This window comes from Taeniopygia guttata, chromosome 26, assembly GCF_048771995.1.
Source record: "Taeniopygia guttata chromosome 26, bTaeGut7.mat, whole genome shotgun sequence".
Taxonomy (NCBI): domain Eukaryota; kingdom Metazoa; phylum Chordata; class Aves; order Passeriformes; family Estrildidae; genus Taeniopygia; species Taeniopygia guttata.
In genome coordinates, this window is record NC_133051.1 from 2,648,779 (window position 1) to 2,661,459 (window position 12,681).

Below are 12,681 nucleotides of genomic sequence, written 5' to 3' on the forward strand. Positions count from 1 at the left end.
CAGGTCCTAAGGAGGCCCAGGAGGTCCTGGAGATGTCCAGAAAGTCCTGGAGATGTCCAGCAGATCCTGGGGATGTCCAGCGGGACCTAAGGAGGCCCAGGAGGTCCCAGGAGTTTCCAGGAGGTCCTGGGGATGCCCAGTGGGTGTTGAGGGTCTGGGAATTGTGTCCCCAGTCTGAGAATTGTGTCCCCTCCATGGGAGTTGTGTCCCCAGTTTGGGAGTTGTGTCCCCAGTTTGGGAATTGTGTCCCCAGTTTGGGAGTTGTGTCCCCAGTCTGGGAATTGTGTTCCCACTTTGGGAATTGTGTCCCCAGTCTGGGAGTTGTGTCCCCATCCAGTTTGGGAATTGTGTCCCCACTTTGGGAGTTGTGTCCCCAGTTTGGGAATTGTGTCCCCGTCCATTTTGGGGACACCTGGGGACACTTGGGGACACAGGGGTGGCACCGGGACCAGCTGTCCCCTCCAGCTGGGAATGGGAATGTGGGAATGTTCCATGGGGTTTAACGGGAATGTTCCACTCAGCCCCTTTAGGGTTTGGGGTCTGTGGAGTCTTTAGGGTCTGGAATCTGTGGTGTCTTTAGGGTTTGGGGTCTGTGGGGTCTTCAGGGATTTGGGGTTTGTGGGGTTTTTGGTCTGTGGGGTCTTTAGAGTCTGTGGGGTCTTTAGAGTTTGGGGTCTGTGGGGTTTTTAGGGTTTTGGGGTCTGTGGGGTGTTTAGGGTCTGGGGTCTGTGGGGTTTTTAGGGTCTGTGGGGTTTTTAGGGTCTGTGGGGTCTTTAGGGTCTGTGGGGTCTTTAGGGGTTTGGGATCTGTGGGGTTTTTAGGGTCTGTGGGGTTTTTAGGGTCTTTAGGGGTTTGGGGTCTGTGGGATCTTTAGGGTTTGGGGTTTTTAGGGTCTTTAGGGGTTTGGGATCTGTGGGTGCAGCCCACTTCCCCTATTCCCTGAGAAATCCTCGGGGTGAAGGTGGGAAATGATCCCAGGTCACCGCTCTGCTCTTTTCCGTGGGATGGGGACAAGGAGAGGGCAGGAAAACCCCCAAATCCCCCAAAATCCCGACAACTCTGTCTCTTCTCTCCTGCCCTTGGGTAAAAAAACAAACAAACAAAACCAAAAAAAAACCAAAAAAGCAACAAACCAAACCAATAACAACAACAACAACAATAACAAAAAACAAAAACAAAAACAAAAACAAAAAACCCCCCCCAAAAAAAAACCGAAAAAATCACTTGGAAAAAAAAAAAAGAAAGGAAAAAAAAAAAAAAAAGAAATTCCCAGGGAAGAAAATAACGGTGTGGGGGAGGAAGGAGCCCGGAGTCAATGGGAACTTTCCCGGCTGCTGAAACATAAACAGCCCTTCCGTGTTGACACAACATTTTAAAGGTTTCACGGCAGGAAAAATAAAAAAAAAAAGCTCTTTGTCAACAGTCGAGCCAGCCCCGCTGCCCTGGAAGGGATTTTATCCCCGCGGGGAGTGGGTGATGGAATTTGGAATTCCCGGGAGCTGCTGGATTTGGGGTTTGGGGAAATCCTGAGGGGTCCCCGCTAGGAAAAACCTCGTGGGCTCAATGGAGTTCCCGGTTTTCCGTGCCCAAAGGTGTGGGAATGGTGTCCGTGTGTCCGTCTGGCCAAGTTGTTCCCCTCGCTCCGTGCCAGCCTTGCCATGGCACACAAAAGGAGGTGGGTACAACAAATTTAAAAAAAAAAAACAAAACAAAAAAGTGTTTAGCAGCGCTTAATCCTTGAGTGTTTTTAAAGAATGATTCCGTGGCTTCCCTTGAAATTATGACTTAATTATGAAATAAATCCATTCCCTTTTGGCACTGGAAGAGGGGAAACCTTTTTGGGATTCCCAGCAGGCAAAGGTTGAACCTGGAGATGTTTTTTGAGGGGGTTATAATCAACAAAAAACCCTTTGAAAATCCCAAAGCTGAGAGAGTTTGGGATCTCCGAGAGGCTCCGGGGGAGGCGAGCTCGGAGCGCTTCACCTTTGGGGTGTTTGTAGGGCCGGGGGATGATTGATTTGGGCCATCGGGAAGTTTCCACGCTGGCCACGAGCCAAACTGGCGAGAGCAGGAGTGGGAAGAATTCCCACAATGGGAGCGTTCCACTCGGGCTGAGACTCACAATGGCAGCGGGCTGAGCTCCAGGGAAAGCCGTGCCAGGGCTGCGGGCACCGCGCTGCCCCTTCTGGTGCCCACCTGGCCTCGCCCAGGTGAGTTTTCCTTTCCTCCTGCCTCTGCCCTCCCAGCCGCTCCTTGCCCGGGGATCCTCGGGAATTTCTGGAATTGGATGTTTCCAGGGAAATTTGAGGTGGGGGATGAAGCAGCGCCGTGAAGGAGAAAATCTTGGGGTGATGCGGGATGGAAGTCGGATTTTGGGGTCTGCGGTTGGGATCCCCAAAATCCAGGCGCGGCTCCACCCCCAGCTGGGAGCGAGGGGGTCCGGTGGGTCCCTAAGGTGCGGGGGGGTCTCAGGGTGTCCCCCCCAGACCCCTCCGAGTGCCGCCCCAGCTTTGGGGGGTCTCGGTCTCTCCGCGGAGCTGCGGGGCGCAGCGTGGAGCTGTCACACGTGGGTGCCCGGTGGGCAGGGGGGCACCGAGGGGAGGGGACGGGGCTCGGGGCCGCCCCGGAGCCGGCTGCTGGCTGGCTGCAGCGTGTCCCTCCTCCTCCTCCTCCTCCTCCTCCTCCTCCTCCTCCTCCTCCTCCTCCTCCTCCTCCTCCTCCTCCTCCTCCTCGCTCCCTCTCTCCGCCCGGCGCCGGGGCAGCTCCCAGCGGAGGCGTTGGGGACATGGAGCGGACCTGAGGCGGTGGCGGAGCCCGCAGCGGCACCGGGGAGGGACCGACACCGGCACCGACACCGGGGAGGGACCGGCACCGGCAGCACCGGCGGCGGCGGCACCGGGGGCTCAGCGCAGCGGAGCTGTGAGTGCAGCCGGGGGGCACCGAGATGGACCGGGGGGCACCGAGACAGACCTGGGGGGCACAAACACAGTCCCGGGGCCACCGAGGCGGACCGGGGGCCACCGACACAGCCTCGGGGGGCACAAACACAGTCCCGGGGCCACCGAGACGGACCGGGGGGCACCGAGACAGCCCCGGGGCACCGAGACAGCCCCGGGGGGCACAAACACAGCCCCGGGGGACACAAACACAGCCCCGGGGTCCCGAGCACCCTGCGGGCTCGGGGAGCACCCTCGGGGGTCGCGGCTGAAGGAACGGATCGGGAGAATCCCCCCAGAGCCCCTGGGATGGGGGAAGAGAAGGGGGAAGGGGAAAAGGGGTGCGGGGTCCCAAAGTTTGGGGCTGCGAACTCCGCCGCGAGCCCCACGCCACGGACCCGGGGAGCCCGGCAGGAGAAGGGTTAAATCCGGCAGGAGAAGGGAAGGGTTAATTCCGGCAGGAGAAGGGTTAAATTCGGCTCCGGGGTCTGCGCGTCCCCCTGTGATATGGGGACAGGGAGAGAGGGGGACACGGGGACAGGGGGACACAGGGACAGGGGGACACGGGGATATGGGGACAGGGAGACAGGAGGAGAGGGGGACAGGGGGACACGGGGACAAGGGGACAGCGGGACAGGGGGACACGGGGACAGGAGGACAGGGGGACACGGGGACAGGGGGACAGCAGGACAGGGGGACAAGACGAGAGGGGGACAGGGGAGACAAGGGGGACACAGGGATATGGGGACAGCCAGACACGGGGACAGGGGGACAACGGGGACCCCCCGTCGCGGTCCCCACGGTGTCAGGGACAGGCCACGCGCTGTGGTGACACGGACAGACCCGCGTGTGTTTTGGGGGGCTGGTGGCGGGGTGGACACGTCTCGGTGCGGGTTGGGGTCACCGTCGTTGTCGCCACCTCTTGTCCCTCGTCCCCAGGGACCAGGTGACACCTTGTGCATCCCGCCGGTGTCACGGGCCTGGCGACACCGATGGCTCCGGCCACCCCTGGCGGGGAAAAACGGTGTCACCCGCGGGTGGCGACAGGCGCCAACACCGCCACGCTGTCGCGACAGAGCGCGGCGACAACGCTGAACTCTGTCGCGACAGAGCGCGGCGACAGCGCTGAACTCTGTCCCTTTGCTGTCACAAACTTTGTCACCGCCACGGCGACATCCCGGAGCCACCGGGCCGGGGCGGGGGGACCCCACAGCGGAGCCCCCCAAGCAGCGGGGATGCTCAAATTGGGGGAAATTTGGGGTTTTTTCACCCCTGAGGAGCGGAAAAATCTCATTTTAGCGAGTTAAAACCGGCAAAGTTCTGCGGCCGAGGGAAAGGCGGGAGCTGCGCGTCCTGAAGGGGAAGTTTTAGGGCGAAAAAGGAGAATAAACAGAATTTTTTTGGCGGTTTCCACCCCTGAGGAACGATTTGCAGGGAGGAATGATGCTGCCCGCGGAAAATCGCGGTGCTGGAGGCTCGTGGAGCATCTCAGGCTTGGAAAACTCCCCCCTAAAAAATAAAAACAAACCGGGAGTGATGGATTTGAGGAGTGAAAAAAGGAGAATTTGCTGGGTTAATGGGATTTTTTCCGATAACTCCATCCCTCCCCTCTGGAGCCGATAACTCCTGTTTGTAATTCCTGCGATTTCCTCTCTCCCTTCAAATTCGTTTGCTGCAGGATCCGCTGACACCAATACGCCACTTTTTTCTCTTTTTATTTATTTTTTTTATTTTTTAATTATTTTTCCTCTTTTTCTTTCCAAAACCCATCGATTTTCGGCAGTTTTTATGGAGTTAAAACCAACAGCCGGCTTTTTCTTGACACCTTTTCACCATCATCATCATCACATTTGCGTCCCTCCCACGTCCGCGGTGCAAAAATCCCAATTTTTAATTAATTTTTTTTTTTTTTAAATCCCATTTTTTCCTCTCTTGGTAAAGCTCATCTCCCCCGTTGCTTTTTTTACCTCCACCCCAACCCTCCCTTCTCCCTAAATCCGAGTTTTAGCCCAGCCTGGAGATGTCCTGAGGGGAATTTCTGGACTTTTTGTCTCCCTGCCGAAATGTCCATTATTCCTGGGGGGGATCTGTGCTCGTAAAGTTGTTATGTGCTCCGGGGGTTTAAATTTCATTTCTGGGTTGGTGTCCCTGCGAAGGGAACACGGAAAAGCTGCTCCCTCATCGGGATTATTTTTAATTTTGGGGTTTGCTGGGGTCCCCAAAAAAGGGGAGCACGTTAAAACCAAATTTTTCAGTGGGATTATTTTAAATTTTGAATTTTCTGGAGTGTCTAGGAATGGGAGCACGTTAAAACCAATTTTTTCAGTGGGATTATTTTAAATTTTAGGGTTTTCTGGAGTGTCTAGGAATGGGAGCACATTGAAACCAAATTTTCAGTGGGATTATTTTAAATTTTGGGGTTTTCTGGCACCCCTGGGAAGGGGAGAACATTGAAACCAAATTTTCAGTGGGATTACTTTAAATTTTGAGGTTTTCTGGCACCCCTGGGCAGGGGAGAACATTGAAACCAATTTTTCAGTGGGATTATTTTTAATTTTGGGGTTTTCTGGTACCCCTGGGAAGGGAAGAATGTTCAAACTGCTTTTTCAGTGGGATTATTTTGAATTTGGGGTTTTTCTGGGGTGCCTAGGAATGGGAGCACAGTAAATCTGCTCTGGCACTGGGATTATTTTTAATTTTGGGGTTTGCTGGCACCCCTGAGAAGGGGAACACTTTAAACCAAATTTTTCAGTGGGATTATTTTTAATTTTGGGGTTTTCTGGCAGCCCTGGGAAGGGGAGAACATTGAAACCAATTTTTCAGTGGGATTGTTTTTAATTTTGGGTTTTTCTGGGGTCTCTAGGAAGGGGAACATGTTAAAGGTGCTTTTTCAGTGGAATTATTTTCAATTTTGGGGTTTGTTGGGGTCCTTGGGAACGGGGGCACATTAAAACTGCTTTTTCAGTGGGATTATTTTTATTTTTGAAGTTTTCTGGGATCCCCAAAAAGGGGAGCATTTAAAATCTGCTCTTTCAGCGGGGTTAATTTGATTTTTGGGATTTTCAGGGCCGGGCAGCCGTGGGGTGAAGGCGGCTCTGGGATGGTCTGAGCCCCCCAAGTGAGGTTTTGGGGGGTCCAAACCCCCAAAAAGGGTGAGGGGTCTGTCCCTGCTGGGGCATGTGGGGGGCAGAGAATTCCCGGGATTTGGGGCACAGGATTGGGAATTTTCTGGTGGGGATGTGGGGTGGGAGAGGGAATCCCTGGGGGATGGAGGTGGAGGGAATCTTTGGGGTACAGCTGATGGGAATTTTTGGGATACTGGGGGATTGAATCTTTGGGATGGAGATGATGGGAATCTTTGGGATATAGGGGAAGGGAATCTTTGGGGTACAGCTGATGGGAATCTTTGAGATGGAGATGATGGGAATTTTTAGGGTACAGGGGAATGGAATCTTTGGGATGGAAGTGGAGGGAATTTTTGAGATAAAGGGGAAGGGAATCTTTAGGACACAGGTGACAGAAATATTTGGGATACAGGGGAAGGGAATCTTTGGGATGGAGATGATGTGAATCTTTGGGATATAGGGGAAGGGAATCTTTGGGATGCAGGTGATGGGAATCTCTGGGATGCAGGTGACAGAAATCTTTGGGATGGAGGTAATGGGAATCTTTGGGATACAAGTGACAGGAATTTTTGGGATACACGTGTCAGGAATCTTTGGGATGCAGGTGATGGGAATCTTTGGAATGGAAGTGATGTGAATTTTTGGGGTGGAGATGATGGGAATTTTTAGGGTACAGGGGAAGGGAATCTTTGGGATGGAGGTGATGGGAATCTTTGAGATATAGGGGAAGGGAATCATTGGGATGCAGGGGAATGGAATCTTTGGGGTACAGCTGATGGGAATTTTTGGGATGGAGGTGGAGGGAATCTTTGGGATACAGAGGAAGTGAATCTTTGGGGTACAGGGGAAGGGAATCTTTGGGGTACTGCTGATGGGAATCTTTGGGATGCAGGTGACAGAAATCTTTGGGATGGAGATGGAGGGAATTTTTGGGATGCACTTGGCTGTATGGAGGGAATCTTTAGGATGCAGGTGATGGGAATCTCTGGGATAAAGGTGACAGGAATCTTTGGGATGGTGGTGATGGGAATTTTTGGGGGTACAGGTGATGGGAATCTTTGGGATGAACTGGGATTATGTGGAGGGAATCTCTGGGATGCAGAAGGGAATCTTTGGGACATAGGTGGGAATAGAGGGAATTGTTGGGATGCAGGTGATGGAAATCTCTGGGATGCACTGGGATGTGTGGAGAGAATTTCTGGGATGAAGGTGGCAGGGATCTCTGGGATGAAGGTGACAAAAATCTCTGGGATGAAGGTGACAAAAATTTCTGGGATAAAGGTGACAGGAATCTCTGGGATGAAGGTGACAAAAATCTCTGGGATGAAGGTGACAAAAATCTCTGGGATAAAGGTGACAAAAATCTCTGGGATGAAGGTGACAGGGATCTCTGGGGTGAAGGTGACAGGAATCTCTGGGATGAAGGTGACAGGGATCTCTGGGATGAAGGTGACAGGGATCTCTGGGATGAAGGTGGCAGGAATCTCTGGGATGAAGGTGACAAAAATCTCTGGGATAAAGGTGACAAAATCTCTGGGATAAAGGTGACAGGAATCTCTGGGATGAAGGTGGCAGGGATCTCTGGGATGAAGGTGGCAGGGATCTCTGGGATAAAGGTGACAAAATCTCTGGGATAAAGGTGACAGGAATCTCTGGGATGAAGGTGACAGGGATCTCTGGGATAAAGGTGACAGGGATCTCTGGGATGAAGGTGACAAGGATCTCTGGGCTCTGGAAGCCGCTGCTGTCCCAACCCTCCATGTGCTCAGCTCCAGGATCCCAACCCACAAAAACAACCCCAGACTTTTGGGGACATTTATTTTTGGCGTCACTTTTGGGGGTCCCTCAGAGCTGACCCCGCAGATTTGAGGGTGTCAGGGGTGCTGTGGCTGCAGCTTTTCCCCGCTGCAAACATTCCCGGCTGCTGCGGGCTCTGTGTCTGCAAGTGGGATGGAAAAATCCCCAAAAAATCTCCCAAAAACTCTTCCAAAACAGCTCTGACCATGCAGGGACCACCTTGAAGACCCTCCGGGGCAGCGCCGCTCCTGCTGTCCCACCCTGAACCTTCCCGGCCGTGCTGGGGAAACCCCCGCCGCTCATTTTTCTTCAAAATTCCGATTTTTTGGAGCAAACCCATCCCCTCCCGGCGGGGCAGCGCCTGCCCCGAGCCCGCGGGGCCCCGCAGGAGCCGCTGCCCTCTTTTGTTCTCGGCTCCGGGGTGGGAAATTCCCGCTGCTCGCAGTCCCGGGGGTCTCAGGGATGAGAATGGAAAAGAGTTTTGGGGTCGTGGAGCCCCCAAAAACTCGGGCAGGGGCACGGCCTGAACCCCCTGAGCCCCGGGAAAAGAGGGGGGTGGGAGATGGGGGGCTCAGGGATGAGGATGGAGGAGTTTGGGGGGCTCAGGAAGAGCTGGGGGGGTTTTGAGGTGATTATTGAGGATATGGGAGGGATCAGGAGGAGCTGAGGGGATCAGGAAAATCTGGGGAGCTCAGGAGGATCTGGGGGGGATCAGGGATGATGATGAAGGAGCTCTGGGGGGCTCAGGAGAATTTGGGGGAGCTCAGGAGGATCTGAGGGGGCTCAGGAGGATCTGGGGGGGATCAGGGATGATGATGAAGGAGCTCTGGGGGTCTCAGGAGGATTTGGGGGAGCTCAGGAGGATCTGGGGGGGCTCAAGAAAATCTGGGGGGGGCTCAGGAGGATCTGGGGGGCTCAGGGATGATGATGAAGGAGCTCTGGGGGGCTCAGGAGGATCTGAGGGGGCTCAGGAGGATCTGGGGGGCTCGGGAAAATCTGGGGGGCTCAGGAGGATCTGGGGGGGATCAAGGATGATGATGAAGGAGCTCTGGGGGAGCTCAGGAGGATCTGGGGGGGCTCAGGAGGATCCAGGGGGGCTCAGGAGGAGCTGGGGGGCTCAGGAGGATCTGGGGGGGCTCAGGGATGATGATGAAGGAGCTCTGGGGGCTCAGGAGGATTTGGGGGAGCTCAGGAGGATCTGAGGGGGCTCAGGAGGATCTGGGGGGGCTCAGGAGCTCCGGGGGCTCAGAGCTGCCGGAGCTGCCGAGCTCGGCGGGAGGCAGAGCCCGCGGAGCTGCACGGCCCCGGGACGGGCCGAACCGAACCGGGCCGAACCGGGGTCCCGGCAGCACCGCGGTCCCCCGAGAGCCGGGGCTGGGGGTGGTTCTGCCGAGCTCCTTCCTGAATTTCATGGTTCGGGTTTGGGTTCGGGTTTGGGTCCAGGTTCGGGTTTGGGTTCGTGTTTCAGTTTGTGTTCAGGTTTGGGTTCAGGTTTGGGTTCGTGTTTTAGTTTGGGTTCAGGTTCAGGTTTGGGTTTGGGGTTGGGTTCACGTTTGGGTTCAGGTTCGGATTCGAGTTCGGGTTTGGGTTCAGGTTCGGATTTGAGTTTGGGTTTGGGTTTGGGTTTGGGTTCAGGTTCGTGTTCCTGTTCGGGTTCAGGTTTGGGTTCGAGTTTGGGTTTTGTTTTGAGTTCGAGTTCGCGTTCAAGTTCCTGTTTGGGTTCGGGTTCAGGTTCGGGTTCATGTTCCGGTTTGGGTTTGGGATCTGTTTGGGATCGGGTTTGTGTTCCTGTTCAGATTTGGATTTGGGTTTGGGTTCGGATTCGTGTTCCTGTTCGGGTTCAGCTTCCGGTTTGTGTTCCAGTTTGGGTTTGGGCTCTGGTTTGGGTTTGGGTTCTGGTTTGGGTTTGGGTTCGGGTTTGTGTTCCAGTTCGGGTTTGGGTTCTGGTTTGGATTCTGGTTCAGGTTTGGGTTCTGGTTTGGGTTTAGGTTCTGGTTTGGGTTTAGGTTCGGGTTTGTGTTCCAGTTTGGGTTTGTGTTCTGGTTCGGGTTTGGGTTTGTGTTCTGGTTCAGGTTTGGTTTCTGGTTTGGGTTTGGATTTGTGTTCTGGTTCTGGTTCAGGTTTGGGTTCTGGTTTAGGTTTGGATTTGGGTTTGTGTTCTGGTTCAGGTTCATTCCCGCTGCAGCCGGCGCTCCTCCCGCCGTTCTGGATCGCTGCCACTGGAACGCAGCACAGAACGTGCGGAAGGGAAATAAATTAAAATTAAATTAAATTAAATTAAATTAAATTAAATTAACGCGGCCGCTGCCGGCGCTGCTGGAGGAAACCCCCGCGGGCTCGGCCTGTCCTGGGCCGCTCTGGCACCCGCGCGGGCCGGGCACTGCTGCGGGCACCTGCAGAAACCCAAAATTTCAAATATTTCAGACCTGGTAACGGAGCATTCAATTGTGGAGAAGTAAAATTTCAAATATTAACTTGTGGAGAGGCAAAATTTCAAATATTTCAGACCTGAGAATGGACTTTCATATAGTGGAGATGTGAAATTTCAAATATTTCAGACCTGGTGAGGGAACATTGAATTGTGGAGAGGTGAAATTTCAAATATTACATTGTGGAGAGGGAAAATTTCAAATATTTCAGACCTGGGAACGGAGCTTTAAACTGTGGAGAGGTGAAATTTCAAATATTTCAGACCTGGGAATGGAGCTTTAAATTGCAGAGAGGCAAAATTTCAAATATTAAATTGCGGAGAGGCAAAATTTCAAATATTTCAGACTTGAAAACAGAGCTTTAAACTATGGAGAGGTGAAATTTCAAATATCTCAGACCTGGTAATTCAAATATTCAGACTTGGGATTTGGAAGGGAGGAATTCAGAATTTGGAATGGGGAAAAAAAAAATCAGAATTTGAAAGGGAGAATTTTGGAATTTGGAAGGGAGAAATTCGGAACCTGGAAGGGAGGAATTGGTGGTGGTGGAATCTGGAAGGGAGGAATTAGGGATTTGGAAAGGAGGAATTTGGGATTTGGAAGGGAGGAATTTGGGATTTGAAAGGGGGAAAAAGTCAGATTTTGAAAGGGAGAAATTCAGAATCTGGAAGGGAGAAATTCAGAATCTGGAAGGGAGAAATTCAGGACCTGGAAGGGAGGAATTGAGGATCTGGAAGGGAGAAATTCAGGATTTGAAAGGGAGAAATTCAGGATTTGAAAGGGAGGAATTCAGGATTTGAAAGGGAGGAATTCAGGACCTGGAAGGGAGAAATTCAGGATTTGAAAGGGAGGATTTAATGATTTGGAAGGGAAAAAAATTTGGGTCCTGGAAGGGAGGAATTTGGGTCCTGGAAGGAAGGAATTTGGGATTTGGAAGGGAGGAATTTGGGATTTGGAAGGGAGGAATCTGGGATTTGGAAGGGAGGAATCTGGGATTTGGAAGGGAGGAATTCAGGATTTGGAAGGGAGGAATTCAGGATTTGGAAGGGAGTAATTTGGGTCCTGGAAGGGAGGAATTTGGGATTTGGAAGGGAGGAATTTGGGATTTGGAAGGGAGGAATTTGGGATTTGGAAGGGAGGAATTTGGGTCCTGGAAGGGAGGAATTTGGGATTTGGAAGGGAGGAATTTGGGTGCTGGAAAGGAGGAATTTGGGTGCTGGAAGGGAGGAATTGGTGCTGGCCTTGCCACTGTCCCAGCCCTGTCCCCAAACCTGAAGTTTGTCACTGTGGGACCGTCCTGGGCCACCCTGCCACCCCTGGGCGCTGTGTCCCCTCCTGTCCCTGCTCAGGGTGGGGACAGCTCTGCCGAGGGGCTGGCACGTGTCACCCGCGGTGTCCCCTGCGTGGGGACAGCCAGAGGGGTGCGGCAGGGGCTGGGGACACAGAGGGACACAGAGGGACACGGGGGTGACCTCGGTCACCAAGGGGAGGGCTGGGGACACAGAGGGACACGGAGGGGAGCTCCAGGTGGAGCAGCAGGGTCACTGTCCCCTCCAACAGCCCCGTGGGGTCACCTGCTGTGGGGACAGCTTGGAAAAACTTCTGCCCTGAGCCTGGGGACGGCAGAGCTGGGAATGGCAGAACCTGGGCTGGCAAAACTGGGAATGGCAGAAATAGGGACTGGCAGAACTGGGAAAGGCAGAAATTGGGACTGGCAGAGCCTGGGACTGGCAAAACTGGGAATGGCAGAAATAAGGACTGGTAAAATTGGGAAAGGCAGAAATTGGGACTGGCAGAGCCTGGGACTGGCAAAACTGGGAAAGGCGGAGCTGGGACTGGCAGAACCTGGGAAAAGCAGAAATTGGGACTGGCAGAGCTGGGACTGGCAGAGCCTAGGCTGGCAAAACTGGGAATGGCAGAAATTTGGAATGGCAGAGCTGGGACTGGCAAAACTGGGACTGGCAGAAATTGGGACTGGCAGAGCTGGGACTGGCAGAAATTGGGACTGGCAGAACTGGGAAAGGCAGAGCTGGGAAAAGCAGAAATGGGGACTGGCAAAGTTGGGACTGGCAGAAATAGGGATTGGCAGAACTGGGAAAGGCGGAGCTGGGACTGTCAGAACCTGGGAATGACAGGGCTAGAACGGGCAGAGCTGGGACTGGCAGAGCCTGGGACTGGCAGAAATGGGGACTGGCAAAGCTGGGACTGGCAGAGCCTAGGCTGGCAAAACTGGGAATGGCAGAAATTTGGAATGGCAGAGCTGGGACTGGCAAAACTGGGACTGGCAGAACTGGGAAAAGCAGAAATTGGGACTGGCAGAACTGGGAAAAGAAGAAATTGTGACTGGCAGAGCTGGGACTGGCAGAGCTGGAAAAAGCAGAAATTGGGACTGGC

General features: G+C 53.6%; 1 protein-coding gene across 3 annotated transcripts in view; it reads left to right on the forward strand.

Moving 5' to 3' along the window:
• Positions 1-1,251: 1,251 nt before the first annotated feature.
• SOX13 (SRY-box transcription factor 13) overlaps positions 1,252-12,681 on the forward strand; it is a 35,606-nt gene continuing 24,176 nt past the window's right edge. For all 3 annotated transcript variants that reach the window (XM_030292099.4, XM_032753094.3, XM_032753093.3), the window contains exons 1-2: positions 1,252-2,210; positions 2,763-2,919. The gene's annotated coding sequence lies outside the window, so the exon portion shown is untranslated. The remainder of the gene's footprint in view (positions 2,211-2,762; positions 2,920-12,681) is intronic.